This window comes from Arachis ipaensis, chromosome B2 (genome assembly GCF_059453495.1).
Source record: "Arachis ipaensis isolate K30076 ecotype BB chromosome B2, ASM5945349v1, whole genome shotgun sequence".
In the NCBI taxonomy this organism is placed as follows: Eukaryota; Viridiplantae; Streptophyta; class Magnoliopsida; order Fabales; family Fabaceae; genus Arachis; species Arachis ipaensis.
In genome coordinates, this window is record NC_142437.1 from 46,674,513 (window position 1) to 46,692,275 (window position 17,763).

Below are 17,763 nucleotides of genomic sequence, written 5' to 3' on the forward strand. Positions count from 1 at the left end.
CTTAATTAAAAGAGATTGGTGTTAGTGACTAGAAGGCAATCCGACCATAAACCCAATTACAATCTTTCTTTTAAGCTTTCCAACTCAAGGGTTCCCTTCAATCAACTCCCCATCAAGTTAGGGAACTACTCGCTCATTGTGAATGTAAAATTCATAGCATATGAAAAGGAATTAAAGAAAGACATTGTGAATAAAAATTAAAATAATTAATTAAAAATAAAGATAATCCTTATATTAAATAATCCAAAAAGATATTCCAATGGTAAAATTAAACAAAGCAAATAACATGGAAGAGTAAGCCAAGTAAAGAAAACGAACTAGAATGACGAAGTCTTGATGAGGTAATAACTCTTCTCAGTGTCTCAATGCAAAGAGCAATCGAAAAGTAAATCCTAAGAACTATGAATGTCTAGAGAGTAAACCTAGGGGAGGAGTAAAAACTAGATCTCCAAACTAAAACTCTGTAGAATGAATGTTGTCTTTGGTTTCTGCATGTTCTTTGGCTCTAGTCTGCTATTCTGGGCCAAAAACTGGGTCAAAATAGGGTCCAAAATCGCCCCCAGCAAATTTTGCAGATTATGCAGATTGTGCATGTCACGCGATCGCGTCATCCATGTGGACGCATCATTCGCATTTTTCCCTGCCACGCGTTCGCGTCGTCCATGCCTCCGCGTCGCTTATGCTTTTCCAATCCGCGCGGTCGCATGAGTCATGCGGCCGCGTCACTGCAATTTCTCCTGTTTCACGCGGTCGCGTGAGCCATGCGGCCGCGTCACTTCTCACTGGTTATCTCTTCAATTTCTTGTGTTCCTTCCATTTTGCTAGCTTCTTTTCTAATCTCCAACTCATTCATGCCCTATAAAGCCTGAAACGCTTAACACACAGATCACGGCATCGAATGGAATAAAGAAGAATTAAAATGCATAAGTAAAAGTCTCTAGGAAGCAGTTTTCAATCATGTAATAATTTCAGGAAGGAAATATAAATGCATGCTAAATTAATGAATAAGTGGGTAAGGATCATGATAAAACCACACAATTAAACACAATATAAACCATAAAATAGTGGTTTATCAACCTCCTCACACTTAAACACTAGCATGTCCTCATGCTTAATTAAAGGAGATAAAATAAATAAGTAGGAACATGTAGAAACTCATGCAATGCAATGCAATCCTATATACATGAATGTAACTATATGATTCTTGCCCACTTGATCAAAAGTAAATAAGCTCTTCAAAACAATTGCAAATCAAATTCCACTAATTCTATCATTATACAGTAAGACAGATAAAAGTGCAAGAAGATAGCTCATGAAAGCAGGGAACATGGAAATGCAAGCATTGAACCCTCACTGATGATGTATGTACGCTCTAATCTCTCTAGTGTATAGGGTAATCACTCTATCCTTCTCTAATCATGTTCTCTAACTTTTGTTCTTCTCCTAACCAATCAACAACAGTTAATATACCAATGCAAAAATCATGAGGTCTTTCCAAGGTTGTAATGGGGCCAAGGTAGGGGTAGGGATACATATATGGTTAAGTGAGCTTATAAATTGAATCTTTAATTAACCCAAGCTTTAACCCAACCTATATATATTTAGTGTAACCTTAGAATTCATACCTAGCTACCCAGAATTCTCTTTTACATTCCATACTCATGTATCAACTTTTTATTTTAATTTTATCATATGTGCATTGATCCTTGAATTCTTAATTCAGCATTGGGGTAATTTTGTCCCCTTATTTATTTATTAATGATTTTTTTTAGACATAAAAATAAACATAGCTTATCAATGCACATAGATTTTTAATTCTTATAGTTTCACATGAGTAGGTATCCAAATTCCCATTGTATTATCATGATACATTCCCTTAATAACTTTTGTTCCCACAATTTCCCATACTTAACTAGCACACACAATTCTATCTTAAGCTAACCAAAGATTCAATTTGGGATATACAATTGTTTTTCCGCTTAAGGCTAGTAATGTGGTGAAATATAGAACAAACGGGATTTAAAGGCTCAAAGTGGTTAACAAAGGTAATTGAAAAGGGTAGGCTTAATTTGGATAAGTGAGTTTAAACAAATAATGGCCTCAATCATATGCAAGCATACAAATATAATAAATATTGGACATATAGGATGAAACAAAATATAGATTACAATCATAGAGAAGTAAACACACAAGAATAAAATATTTATGGTTAAATAATGTAACCATGCATAAAGGCTTAAATATTCACAGGTTGTGTGTTCTTTAGCTCAAAAATCATGTTCCAAATACATCTTCAAGCAGATTTATCATGAAAATTTTTTTAAAAATTAGTGAAATTTTGTTCCAAAGATAGAGTCTTAGAAGAAACTTATTGTCTTTATAATCAAGTAGAGCATGCATGCAACTAACCTATTACTATGCAATTTATCCTATTCTATAAAAGAAAGAAAATCTAACTAAGATATCCTAATTTATTGGTGCTAGGGAAGAGAAATTACCTCCGGAAGTCAGGTACTGACCGACCTCCCCACACTTAAGGCTTTGCACTGTCCTTGGTGCCATCTGTCAGGAATAGGGGTGGGCTGGTAGCAGTATCTCCACAGTCGAGACCATCATGGCTCCCTGTGCTGGTAAAGAAAGTGGAGTCTGGGGTGTCTGAGTCCTTGAAGTGTCCCTTGAGTAGCTCCTTGAGGTGTTTGAATCGGCGCTTGTTACGGCGCTCTCTTAACTTCACTTTCTGTTCTTGCCGATCCAACCTTTTGATTATCTGCTCGAGTAGTTCGTCTGTTGTAGGTGCTTGTGGTGTTGAAGAAGGAATATCTTCAACCGGTGCAGTAGGAAGGCTTGTAGTGGCTGCTGGAGGTCTGAGGTATTTCCCGTTAGGGACATACTGATCATCCCGTGGAAGCATGGCTTTGGTATCCCCAGCTCTGTAGGAGACTCCGGCTGCTGAGACAAGATCTGAGAACAAGGCAGGAAAAGGTAAGTTGCCCGCGATTCGGACGTGTCCCATAGCATTTCGGATATGTCTTGGTAGATTCAGAGGTTGGTCTGTAAGAATGCACCATAGTAGAACGGCCATGTCCGCAATGAAGGAGGACTTGTGAGTGCTCGAAAAGACGTAATGGGACATGATCTGTGCCCATACGCGAGCCTCCAAGGTAAGTACTGAAGCCGATATTCCCTTAGGGCGGGTACGATGGTATTCATAGATCCAACGGCTGCCAGGTAGTGCGATAACGCTGAGAATAGCTTCCTAGTCAAATTGGAACATCTGGTGCTTGAGTGCGGCTTCTTGAAAGGCGTCCAATCCTTCTAGAATAGGGGGAAGACCTAAAGCTTTTTGAATGGCCTCTTTTGTAATGGGGACTTGCTTCTGACGGACAAAGACAGACTGCAGGGTAGGCAGGTAGAAGTTAGAGTAGAACTCAACTAGCCAAGAAAGATTGACCTGCCTTGGTTGTCTCTGTAGGAAACCCCATTATCTTCATTCAATTTGAGGCTCAACAAAAGTAGCAATATTGGGCGGGAGGATAAGAAGGTGTTCGTTGTTGTAGCTCCTTTCAGCCACGATGGGGAACATTTACTCACAGTAGCGATTGGAAAATTGCGCAGTGTCCTTTGCTTGAAAGGCTTTCTCCTTTTCATCAACCTTTATGATCCTCTTAACTCTTTTTGTTGAAGGCTTGACTGCAGTTGAAGAAGGCTCTGCCACTAGTGCTCTTTTAGTTCCTCTTCTTGCTGGTGGTTTGGGAGTAGCTTTCTCTTTTCCTTTCTTGGTGGCCATCCTGAAAAGGGAAGAGAAAGTAAATTAAATTCAAAGAGATATATAGCAAGGAAGATAACGGAAAAGGTGGTGATGGATGTACATTAGGAGGTAACTGACATTAACACATTCTCAAGAGTACATGTGAAAAGTCATCAATGGAAAATAGCTAGTGCATATAATGACAAGTAAATGCAAGGTGTTTATTGGCATGCCGGAAAATGGCATGAGTAGCATAGATCAAGCATCACTCGTAACAAATCATCACGTTTGTATTGACAATTATTTTCAATTAATACAATAGTAAAGGGAGTTTATGAAAAGCAGCATTGAATAGTAGAATAACATAGAGAAGTGCATAATACCATATGGGCTTTGTCACAAACACATAGCATGCATGGTAGATAAGGTATAGAAAGTATTAAAGTGAACATGCAAGCAATCCTTTAAAAATTAATATATAATTGTCAAACAAGTGCAACAATCCACAAGCATATAATGAGGAATAATGACGCGAATAAAATTCTAACACCATGTAAAAAGGAAAGAAGAAGAAAGAAAATATGGATAATGAAAAGAAAAAAGAAAGAAAAGAAAATAACATATAAAATAAGAAGAATGATAGAAAAGGAAAGAGGGAAGAAGAAAATAAAACCCTGTTAATGGAGGTGAAAGAGAGAGAGAGAAAGGGGAGATAGAAGGAAGAAGGGAGAAGGAAGAAATAAGGAGGGAAAAGAGAAATTAGGATTTGGAGAAGAGGAAGATAAGATATTTTGGCAATTAAGTTTGAGCTGTGCGGCGCAGGCGACGCGGCCGCGTGGGGCACGCGTTCGTGCGATTGCGCTTCAAGTAAGGTGACGCGGTCGCGTCGGTCACGCGGTCGCGTGACCCATGTTGTGCTTCTGGCGTGAGTGCAGCTTCGCGCCTGCACAACTCTCTGTTCGAATTGATATATTTGCCAAATTTGGGGTGACGCGATAGCGTGGGGCATGCGATCGCGTGAGTGGGCTTCAAAAGGGAACGACGCGAACGCGTGAGCCATGCGTCCGCGTGGATAGAATTTTGCGTTCAGCACCAATCCAGCACCACTCGCACACAATAATTCGTTGTGCACCCTTGTTACGTCGAAAATCAGGGCACGCGGCCGCGTGGGTCACGCGGTCGGGTGGGAGGCCATTATTCCCATGTGACGCGGATGTGTCGGTGACGCGGTCGCGTGGGACGATTTGTGTCACTGGCACGCCTCCAGCCATGCTCTAGCGTGACTCTCTGTTCATTTTTATTTTCTCCCCTCTCCTTGCGACGCGGACGCGTCGCTGGTGCGGTCGCGTCGTGTGGCACTTTTTTTTTTTAATTATAATAATATGCAAATGCAAATGCACGAAATGTACTGATAAAAAGAAGAGTTATTGAATAGAAAAACTTAAAATAAAGAAAAGAACGATCATACCATGGTGGGTTGTCTCCCACCTAGCACTTTGCTTTAACGTCCGTAAGTTGGACGCTCCACTAGCTCAATCTTCTGCTAGGTGGGGATCTTCCAAGAGAAAGATCTCAAGCTCCTTATTTTTCTGCATCTTCTTGCCATGGTATAGCTTCAGGTGTTGTCCATTAACTTTGATAAGTTCAAAACTTGAAGGATGACTTAGGTGATAAACTCCGTACAGTTCGGCCTTCTCTACTCTGTATGGACCTTCCCATCTTGATCACAACTTACCTGGCATGAGCCTTAGTCGAGATTTGTAAAGGAGGACTAAATCCCCAGGTTGGAACTCTTTTTTCTTTATGTGCTGATCATGTACAGCCTTCATCTTCTCCTTGTATAGTCTTGAGTTCTCATAAGCTTCTAGGCGAAGGCTCTCCAGTTCTTGCAGTTGCAACTTCCTTTTAGCTCCGGCTTTCTCAATTCCCATGTTGCACTCCTTGACTGCCCAAAAGGCTCTGTGCTCTACATCAACTGGGAGATGGCAAGCTTTTCCATAAACTAAGCGGAAAGGACTCATCCCAATGGGTGTTTTGTATGCTGTCCTATATGCCCAAAGTGCATCTTGTACCCTGGTGCTCCAGTCTTTTCTATGAGGTTTGACTATCTTCTGCAAGATATGCTTTATCTCTCTGTTTGACACCTCGGCTTGCCCATTGGTCTGAGGATGGTATGCTGTCGCAACCTTATGAATTATCCCATGCTTCTTCATTAATCCTGTTAGTCTCCTGTTACAAAAATAGGTGCCTTGATCGCTCACGATTGCCCGTGGTGATCCAAAGCGACAAATAATATGGTTTCTCACAAAGGAAACAACAGTGTTAGCATCATCAGTGCGGGTAGGAATTGCTTTCACCCATTTGGAAACGTAATCCACTGCTAACAATATATAAAAATAATCATTAGAATTTGGAAATAGACCCATGAAGTCAATGCCCCAAATATAAAAAATTTCACAGAAAAGCATAATTTGTTGAGGCATTTCATCCCTCCTGGATATATTACCAAATTTTTGGCATGGGAGAAAAGATTTACAAAACTCGGCAGCGTCTCTAAAAAGAGTAGGCCACCAGAATCCACAGTCTAAGATCTTTCTTGCTGTTCTTTGAGGGCCAAAATGTCCTCCACTCTCAGATGAGTGACAGGCCTCTAAAATAGACTGGAATTCTGATTGAGGCACACACCGTCTAATTACCTGATCAGCGCTACATCTCTATAAATATGGGTCATCCCATATATAATATTTAGACTCGCTTTTCAGCTTGTCTCTTTGATGCTTAGAAAAGTTTGGAGGAAATGTGCGGCTAACTAGATAATTAGCTACAGGTGCATACCAAGGGACTACCTCAGATACTGCTTGTAGGTTATCAAATGGAAAATTATCATCTATAAGAGTAGAATCATCCTTAACGTGCTCAAGGCGACTCAAGTGGTCTGCCACTAAATTCTGGTTATCACTTCTATCCTTTATTTCTAAATCAAATTCTTGTAATAGCAGTATCCAACGTATAAGCCTTGGTTTGGACTCCTTTTTAGCTAATAGATACTTTAAAGCTGAATAGTCTGAATACACTACTACTCTAGTACCAAGTAAATAAGCTCAGAATTTATCCAGAGCAAAAACAATAGCAAGAAGCTCTTTCTCAGTAGTAGTATAATTGGACTGGGCAGCATCTAAAGTGTTAGACGCATAAGCTATAACAAAAGGATCTTTACCTTCACGCTGAGCTAGCGCTGCTCCTACTGCATGGTTGGAAGCATCGCACATGATTTCAAACAGCTGGCTCCAGTCTGGTCCTCTCATAATTGGAGCTTGAGTCAGGGCGGTCTTCAGCTTATCAAACGCTTGTTTGAAATCCTCACTGAACTCGAACTCAATATCTTTCTGCAGTAATCTGGACAAGGGGAGTGCTACCTTACTGAAGTCCTTTATGAATCTCCTGTAAAAACCTGCATGGCCAAGGAATGAACGGACCTCCCTCACAGAGGAGGGGTAAGGTAAACTCGAAATAACATTCACCTTTGCTGGGTCTACAGAAATTCCATTATTAGATACCACATGTCCTAGTACAATCCCTTGTTTTACCATAAAGTGACATTTTTCAAAATTTAATACAAGGTTTGTATTCACACATCTATCTAATACTCTAGATAATCCATCTAAGCAAAGGCTAAAAGAATCACCATAAACGCTAAAATCGTCCATAAAAACCTCCATACAGTCTTCAATAAGATCAGAGAAAAGACTCATCATGCACCTTTGGAAAGTAGCTGGTGCATTGCACAAGCCAAAGGGCATTCTCTTGTAAGCATAAGTCGCAAAAGGACATGTAAAAGTGGTCTTTTCCTGATCCTCAGGAGCTATATGAATCTCGAAATAACCTGTGTAACCATCTAAAAAGCAATAATGTGATATACCTGACAGGCGATCCAACATTTGATCAACGAATGGAAGTGGGTAGTGATCCTTACGGGTGGCTTGGTTGAGACGCCTGTAATCAATGCAGACTCTCCAAGCGTTCTGAACTCTAGTTGCTATGAGCTCTCCATGCTCATTCTTCACTGTAGTGACTCCAGACTTCTTGGGTACCACTTGTACTAGGCTAACCCATTCACTGTCTGAAATGGGATAGATGATACCTGCTTCCAGTAGTCTGGTCACTTCCTTTTTGATGACTTCCAAGATAGTGGGATTCAATCTTCTTTAGGGTTGACGGACAGGTCTCGCTCCCTCTTCTAAAAATATTCTGTGCTCACATACTTGAGGGTTGATGCCTACTATGTCTGCCAAACTCCACCCAATTGCCTTCTTATGCCTCCTCAGTACATCAAGTAACTGCTCTTCTTGTTGAGAAGTGAGTTCCCTTGCAATGATAACTAGAAACTTCTGCTCATCTTCAAGATAAGCATATTTGAGATGTAGAGGAAGAGGTTTTAATTCCAACTTCTGATCATGGGCAGGCTTTGGATTGTCTGGAGCTTGTAAAAATGCCGAAGTGCCCTCATTGTCAGTTAAGAGGGTCCTCACACTTGGACCTTGTCCAGTGTGCCTCTCTTCTAACTCTTCCTTGTGAACTTCAGCTACAGTTTCATCTATGACATCACACTGGAAGATAGAATGATCTTCTGGAGGGTTGTTTATGACTCCCTTCAGATTGAAGATTACTCTTCGGCCATCTATTTCAAAAGAGTATGTTCCTGAAAAAGCATCCAATTTGAATTTTGATGTCTTCAGGAATGGTCTTCCAAGTAGGATTGATGATGGCTTATCTGAGTCATTATGGGGCATCTCCAAGATATAAAAATCAGTGGGAAATGTAAGCCCTTTAATGTTCACCAAAACATCTTCAGCAACTCCAGCCACTGTAATAATGCTTTTATCTGCTAACACAAAACGAGCTGCCGACCTTTTTAAGGGAGGGAGCCTCAAAATATCATATATAGACAAAGGCATTATACTAACACATGCTCCTAAATCACACATGCAATCATAAATTACTACACCACCAATAGTACAACTAACTATACAAGGACCTGGGTCACTACACTTTTCAGGTAGTCCTCCCATTAAAGCAGATATGGAACTACCTAAAGGAATAGTTTCTAATTCATTAATTTTGTCTTTATGTATACATAAATCTTTTAGAAACTTTGCATATTTAGGTACCTGTTGAATAACATCAAAAAGAGGAACAGTTACCTCAACCTTTTTGAATATCTCTACCATTTTAGGATCGGGTTCCAGCTACTTCCTAGGCTTCCTTGCAAGTTGTGAAAATGGAATGGGAAAGGTGTTTTCTACAGTGTCTGCGCCTTTTGGTGCTTCCTCCTGTGGTTGGGCTTCTTCTTTTTCAGCTATGTCCTGTATGTCCTCTTCCTCTTCAACATCTTCTATTTCTTCTACCTCTTCAGCTGAGGCGTGTTCTGGTGGGCTTGGCTCCTCCTGATTCCTCTCCTGCAGTGTGGTTCCAAACATTAGGGTGATGGCATTAATGCCTCCCTTTGGATTGGGTAATGATTGAGAGGGAATTCCAGTGGAGCTCAAAGGTTGGTTACTGGGGTTATTCATTGATCCAATCTGTGAGGCGATAGCTTGTACAGTAGAGGTCAGACCATTTAGAATGGCACTAAGGCTGTTTTCCATGGCCTGTTGTCTCCTATCAATAGATTGTAGTAACTCATCCTTAGGAGATGAAGAAGGATAAGTAATTTGAGAGGTCTGCTGTTGGGTATTCTGTGGTCCTTGGGATTGCCTCAGGTGAGGTGCTCAATAAGGTTGGTTCTGCTGCCTGTTGTTGTTATTATTCCACCTCTGATTTCCCTGATTGTCTCTGCCTCCTCTGTTATTGTTGTCCTTCCAATTCTGGTTAGAATTGTCCTGCCATCCATGGTTATAATTTCCACCTTGATTGTACCCTTGGTTGGAGCGGTCATAGAAGTTATGAGTGGATGCCACCATGTTGTCTTCCTGTTAGAGCTGCGGGCATTCATCAGTATAATGGCTATAATCAGCACAAATTCCGCAAACTCTCTGTGGGACTAACTGTTGGCTTTGCTGTGGTAGAGGAGGTTGAGCTTGCTAAACTTGTTGTTGATTCAATTGCATCTGCTTCAGCAAGTTGGTCATTTCACAGATACTCTGAGCTAGAGCAGCAGTCTCTCTGCTAGAGGATACTTCTGCAACGGCTTTTGAACGGCCTTGTTTCTGCCTGTGGTTCCTAGTAGATTCAGCTAAGTCGCTGATCAATTGCTATGCCTCATTAGTGGTCTTGTACTTCTTCATAGACCCATTGCTAGCACTTTCCAATGTGGTCTTATCTTGGGGCCTCATGCCCTGTGTGATATAGCTGAGTAACACTATCTTGTCAATCATGTGGTGGGGGCATGCTTCCAGAAGATTATTGAAGCGTTCCCAGTATTCAAAGAGAGTCTCGTTGTCATCTTGAACAATTGTGGAAATGTCTTTTCTCAGTTTATCAGTAACTTCAGATGGAAAGAATTTTTCCAAAAATTCTTTTCTGAGTGTATCCCAGTTGGATACATTTTCTAGGGGTTGAGTGTAGTACCACTCACTTGCTTTTCCCTCAAGAGAAAACGGGAAAGATTTCAGCAAAATTGAAGTTTCATCTGCACCATCACGCCTGACAGTAGAACAGGCTTCTTGGAAATCTCTCAAGTGCTTGATAGGCTCTTGAGCAGGTAAGCCATGAAACTTGGGCATCAAATTGAGCAGTGCGGTCTTTATTTCAAAATCTGTAGCCACCGCTGGGTGATGCGCTTGAAACGGTTGCATTGTAAAATCAGGGGCTCCTTCCTCCTGGATAGTAACTCTCCTAGGTTCTGCCATGTCGTTTGCATGTGAATCAACCGAATCAGTAGAACGGGGGCTGGTTTCTTCTTCAACTGACGTTTCAGATCCGCCCTCAGAGAGGACTAACCGACACCGAGCTCGCCTTATTTGTGAAATAGTTCTTTCAATTTCAGGATCGAATATTGGCAAGCTTGGATCAGGTAGTGAATGTGTCATTTGACGAAAGAAACATGCAACTCATAGTAGAAATATAAAATAAAATGCAAATAAATAAATTCTAATTAATAACTTTAGCACTCTATTGCAACTCCCCGGCAATGGCGCCAAAAATTGATGGTAGCAGAAATTGGCGAATTAAAAATTGTTAAAATATATACGTTGCAAGTATAGTTCTTAACTCGCCAGAAATCCACTTATCAATTTAGAAAGGTGTCACAGAAATTTAAAATTAAAATACTGGGAGTATGAATCCCTGGTCGTCTCCCAACGAGTTGTAGAAAAGTGTGCTATTTTATTAATCAGAGGTTTTCAAAAAGGTTTGAATTGAGTAAGCAGGAAATTAAATTGGAGAATTTGAATAATGTAAATAAAAGCCTTGATTGGGAGTTGATTAGTTGGAATCCCTATTATTGTTGGAATACTCTCAAGATTAATTGACAATTAAAAGTTGTCCTATTTAGTTATCCTTTACTAGGTAAGGGAAAGTCAAACAAGTTGGAATGCTTTGTCTGTTCACAAGTTGCAACCCACTTAATTAAAAGAGATTGGTGTTAGTGACTAGAAGGCAATCCGACCATAAACCCAATTACAATCTTTCTTTTAAGCTTTCCAACTCAAGGGTTCCCTTCAATCAACTCCCCATCAAGTTAGGGAACTACTCGCTCATTGTGAATGTAAAATTCATAGCATATGAAAAGGAATTAAAGAAAGACATTGTGAATAAAAATTAAAATAATTAATTAAAAATAAAGATAATCCTTATATTAAATAATCCAAAAAGATATTCCAATGGTAAAATTAAACAAAGCAAAGAACATGGAAGAGTAAGCCAAGTAAAGAAAACGAACTAGAATGACGAAGTCTTGATGAGGTAATAACTCTTCTCAGTGTCCCAATGCAAAGAGCAAACGAAAAGTAAATCCTAAGAACTATGAATGTCTAGAGAGAAAACCTAGGGGAGGAGTAAAAACTAGATCTCCAAACTAAAACTCTGTAGAATGAATGTTGTCTTTGGTTTCTGCATGTTCTCTGGCTCTAGTCTGCTGTTCTGGGCCAAAAACTAGGTCAAAATAGGGTCCAAAATCGCCCCCAGCGAATTCTGCAGATTATGCAGATCGCGCATGTCACGCGATCGCGTCATCCATGCGGACGCATCATTCGCATTTTTCCCTGCCACGCGTTCGCGTCGTCCACGCCTCCGCGTTGCTTATGCTTTTCCAATCCGCGCGGTCGCATGAGTCATGCGGCTGCGTCACTGCGATTTCTCCTCTTTCGCGCGGTCGCGTGAGCCATGCGGTCGCGTCACTTCTCGCTGGTTTCTTGTGTTCCTTCCATTTTGCTAGCTTCCTTTCTAATCTCCAACTCATTCATGCCCTATAAAGCTTGAAACGCTTAACACACAGATCACGGCATCGAATGGAATAAAGGAGAATTAAAATGCATAATTAAAAGTCTCTAGGAAGCAGTTTTCAATCATGTAATAATTTCAGGAAGGAAATATAAATGCATGCTAAATTAATGAATAAGTGGATAAGGATCATGATAAAACCACACAATTAAACACAATATAAACCATAAAATAGTGGTTTATCAGTTCATTAAGAGACATCATCACTGGAGTGTGCTTTCAATAAATTCATGCAAAATTATTCCCCAATGCCACAAGATGATCCATGCTATGATGAATTTGATGGTGTTTTTGTGGAAAAACGAATTTCCAAACACACAAATACTAACCGGCAAGTGTACCGGGTCGCATCAAGTAATAATAACTCACATGAGTGAGGTCGATCCCACAGGGATTGAAGGATTGAGCAATTTTAGTTTAGTGGTTGATTTAGTCAAGCGAATCAAGTATTGGTTTGAGCGGTTTGTAGTTGACAAAAGCTAAATTGCATGAAATGTAAAGGGAGAGGGAAGAATTGCAGTAAATTAAAGAGAATAGAAAGTAAAAGTGCTGAATCTTAAAGAACAAGTAAATTAAATTGCAAAAGCTTAGATTGCAAGAAATGTAAATCACTGAATCTTAAAGTGCAAGAAAGGTAAATTGCTTGAATTATAAGAGGAATTTGGGAGCTGTAATTGCAGGAATTTAAACAAGCAGAAGTAAGTTACAATAAACAGAAGAGCAAAAATTGAATTGAATTTAAGTGGATCTCAAACAGAAGAGTAAAAATGCTTGAAGAATTAAAAACAAAAAGTAAATGGAGCTCAATTACAGAAATTAAAAGAGAAATTAAAGATCTCAGGAGTGGAAGAGACTAGAAAACAAGTCTAGATCTCAAATCCTTCCTTGATCCAACAAGAACAATTGCAAAAGAAATAGAAAAGTAAGTTGCAGAAGTAGTAGAAGAGAAGAAGCAGTAAACAGAATTTGAAATGTAAATCAAAGTTTCTTAGAATTATGCAGAAAAATAAACAAGAGATCTTAAGGTGAGATTGAAACAGAATTTCTTCAATTCTTCACCCAAGATCCAAGACAAGAAGTAAAGAGTGCTCAGACAAGAACAAGGAAGAAGAGAGATCAATTCTCCTTCCGGATTCTCCAAGATCCAAATTCAAAATAAAAACTCTAAAAATTCTAAAATGAAAAATTCTCCAAGAAGCAAAAGGTCAAAAGTCCTTAACTAAATCAAACTAGCTTCTATTTATACACTTTCTATTCTTGGATTTAAGAATTTGGGTAGGCTTTTTAATTTAGTGAAGATTTGAATTTAATTGGATTTTTAATTGAATTTTCAGCCCAAGAGAAATTGCTCCCAGTGGAGTGCTCTGCTCTTGTGGAGAGCGAAGCATTGAGGCTTGTGTTGGAGCTCCTTGTTGTGTGCCAAGGCTGTGGGGCAATCAGGATAGCGCTCCGCTCTTGTGGGGAGCGGAGCATTGTTGCCTTGGTGTGGGGTGTCTTACGTGCATCACTTCCTCATGGCCTTGCCAAGTTGCGCGCTCCAAGCTCCTGGCCATGTCAAGTTGTGCGTGTTGCACCAAGGAGTAGCGCTCTGCTCTTGTGGAGAGCGTAGCTCTCCCTTTGCTTTGGAGAAGTCCCAAGTTCGAGACCTTGGGGAGAGCTTTTTGGTGCAAATTTCCTTGGTTTCTTGTAGCGCCTTCTCTCCTCTTTTCCTTGAGGTGCTTGGTTTGAATCCTTGTGAGTGCAATTTGGCCAAGTGTGGCTTATTTTCCTTTGTGAGTAGTGCTCCCCACTCTTCCTTGCTCATGAGTTCGATCCTTGGAGCAAGCATTGGCAAACTATTTCCTTGGATTTATTTGTGAGTGAAGCCTGATAATGCTCTCAAGGGGAGCGGAGCATCATCCTTCCCTCCTTTGTTTCTTGGCTCCAAATTGTGCTCCGCTCTCAAGGGGAGCGTAGCATCAAGCCTTGCTTCCTTAGTTCTTTGTTATGCTCCCAGTAGAGTGTTGTGGCTTACCTCCTTCATTGTGCCATGCCTCTTTATTTCTTTTGCCACTTCTTCTCCTTTTTGGGCCACGCTTCTTTGGCCACGCTTTCTCATTTTCTTCTTTTCTTCACCTACAAGTAATCAAAACAACCAATCAAAGTATCACCAAATTCACAAGGTTTACAAATCATTTAAATATCAATTAAATTTAGCTTAAACCTCATGATTTAGTATCAATTAAATGGTGGTTGATTGATTCAAAGAAATCATGCAATTCCATTCCAAATTACTTACTTACAATGCAAGAAAGTGCATGAAACCTAATAAAAATAAAGAAAAAAACTAGAAAACTAGGCTAAGATGACTTGTCATCACAACACCAAACTTAAAACTTGATTGTCCCCAAGCAAGCATTAAACATAAGAGAAGATAAAATGAAATAGAGAAGTATACATGTCCTTATTAAGCAGATAGTTGAACTTAGTTCATGGAGTTTCATGCAGATCAATAGTAACTCATTTATTACTTGATGTTAAACAAACAATGTTTCCTCAAGGGTTCACTAAGGTTGCTGCTACAATGCCTTGCTCTTTATTTTGGACTTTCAGTTGACAATCCCAAATCAGTTGATCTAAGTGGCCAAGTTTTGAAATACTCCTTAGAACTTACTTGTCCAAGCATATACTAGTACACAAACACCACAGGCATATGTCCTAGGGTCCAAGCTATTGGTGCCTAGCCTTATTGTTTGTTTCTTTGCCACTTTTTGGCTTTTTCTATTTCTTTTTCTTTCTGTTTTGGTTTATTTTCAAGCGATTTTCATTAGTTGAAGGATCATAGCAGCAAACTAGCTTAAGCTTCAAGTAACATGTCATTTTGCAGTAATTATTTTGTGAGCTAACAATTGAATCAAACACATACCACCAATAACTTTCATTCTAACTTTTGCAACATTAAACAATTACTTTTCTAAATCAAACATCTTTCTTTTATTCAAACAGCAAGGGAAACAAAACAAAATACTCAAGTTAATGAAGGATGACAATTATTATGCAGATAACTTTTTAAGCTAAAACATGTGCGAAACAGAGAACAATTGGAGGTATATCATGTTTCAGATATACATCTTCCTTATTTAGTTTATGAAAATGAAAGAACTTCACCACCTTCTAGTTGTCCTGTCCCTGGTTATTGCTTGATTCTCCTTTCTTCTTCTTTCTCTTCCAGAGCTTGGAGTAGTCTTAAATTTCTTCACTAGGGCACCTTCTATCCCAGACAGGATCTAATAGCCCTGAGAGCCCAACTGCCTCCAATCTTTCATGTGTTACCTCTCTGAAGTGATGAGATCTTGCTTTTTGTCGATCTCTAAATTCTTGGCACTACTCAAATGGTTTGATTTGTGGATCTAGTGCTGGCATATTGTGGGTCAAATACTCTAACCTTGCTTGCATATTTTCATCAGACTCTATTTGTTGCACATGTCTAATCTCTCCAATAGTATGATGAATATTTTTCCACTGATACAAGTTGTGAGTAAATTCCCCATATTTGGCTTGGGTCAGGAACATTTTGTCATATGACTCTTGAAATCTTGTTGTTTGTTCTTTTTGCCCCTCAAGAATATTGGTTTGAAACTCTTGTTGTTGGACCATCATTTGTTGCTGCCAGCTCTCTAGTCTTTCCTCCATTCTGTGCTACCAAGCTTCATTTTGCTCCCTGTCTTTCAAATATTGCTCCCGGTGTGCTAGATATTGCTCTTGATGTCTTGAATATTGCTCTTGTGCTCTCACATTTTGTTGTGATATTTCCTCAAGAGTCCTTTGTAGTTGATTTATATCTATGGCACCGTGAGCTTGCTCTTCTCCTTCCTCTGATCTTCTTCTTCTTTGGGGTCTTTCTTCTTGATCATCATCCTCATTGATTCCTTCCATGTTTCTCTTTATGATTTTCGTCCCCTTTTTTACTCTCTCTGTGCCCTCATCTTCAAAAATCACTCCAGCTTTGTTGCATAGCCTTAGAATGGTGCTTGAATGGTCGAGCCTAGTTGATTTGTTTGTGCTCTCAGCTATCTCTTGAATACTGTCGGCTATGAGTTGTGCAAGGTTGATTTCTCCCCCATGTAAGATACAGTATGTCAAAAGTGCTCGCTTGATTGTGACCCCTGAGGTGTTTCCAGTAGGGAGTATTGATCTCCTCACTACCTCATACCACCCCTTGGCCTCAGGAATGAGATTTATTCTTTTCAATTGGCTTGGGATCCCTTTTGAATCTCTTTCCCAGTCTGTGTCTTCCAAGCATATCCCCTGTAAGATCTCATCAGGGTCATTCTCTCTCTACAGTCTGGCCTCATAGCTGAGCTCTTCATAAGTTATGGTTCTCAACTTCAAGGCCCTTGTAATGGATGCTATACTGAAATCCACTTCAACTCCTCTAACATAACTTTTGTAAAGGATGCTATCTTCACTCTCTTTCACAACATTTGCATAAAATTCACTGATCATGACTGCACTAATCTTGGTGAGAGGATCGCATAGAAGATCCCATCTTCTTTCCCTAGTGATCTGCCTCATGATGGGGTATTCCCCGTCCCTCAGCTCAAAACCCCTCTCATGAATGATGTGCTTTGCTTTCATGAATCTATGATATTTTCTTTCATAAAACTGAGATCTAAACATCCTTGTATCATAGGATGGGGGCTCGGTTACCATTGGTTCCTTCCCTTGTCTTCTTTTTGAACTTGATGAAGCCATGAATTCAAGTAAAGGGAGGAGGCAAAGGTGGATTTATTGTTGGTTGAGGTACGGTTTTGTGGTGTAAGGAGAATGAAGAAAGAAATGTTGTTGTTGAGAAGGGAGTGGGGCGTGTATAGGATTGCACAAGGTGGAACAAGGACTTATGATTGTAAGGAAGACTTGTAAGAACATGTGATGCAAGAAATGTCTCAACCTATTTATAGGCAATGCATTAAAGCTTTGGACAAAGATCATACTTGAAGAGGGATTCGGTCATGACTTATGAGGGGTGGAGATTGAGTTGAACAACACAGTAACTTCATGAGATGAACGGCTTGCATGTTCTCTTGAGGATTGACAAGGATTCTCTTCCCATTGGTTGCATGAGGTTCGTCCTCCAAGGTGACTAGCATGCAGATTTTTGCTTTCCAAGGTAGGCACACCTCTCTAGGCACATGTGATCCTTCTCTCTTGGCTTGTCATAGCTGTGCCTTCATCTTGTCTTCACCTCAACCTTCTTTTTCCTAATTAAATCAAAATGGTAAACTTTAGGACCTAGTTGTAGCACAGTAATGAAGTGGTGAATGCTTAGATTATTTATTATGTTTCTTAGTCATAAAAGATCAATTGTGTCCCTCACTTAGTGAACCAAGGTTTGGTGAACACCAAACTTGTTTCTTGCTAAGGGATAAATGTCAAATGCAGCCATTTATCACAATTGGTACTTTCTAATTCATTTTTTTTAACATTCATTCCTAAAATGAAACACTGCATGATTCATCTATGCATGATTTTGATTTTATGAACAAAAATTGATCCTTCTCAAGATTGGTACATATGCAGACACCAAACTTAATGTT

General features: G+C 39.8%; 1 pseudogene; it reads right to left on the reverse strand.

Annotated features, from left to right (window-relative positions):
• Positions 1–15,340: 15,340 nt before the first annotated feature.
• Positions 15,341–16,921, reverse strand: LOC148573862 (uncharacterized; annotated as a pseudogene).
• Between the last annotated feature and the right edge of the window lie 842 nt (positions 16,922–17,763).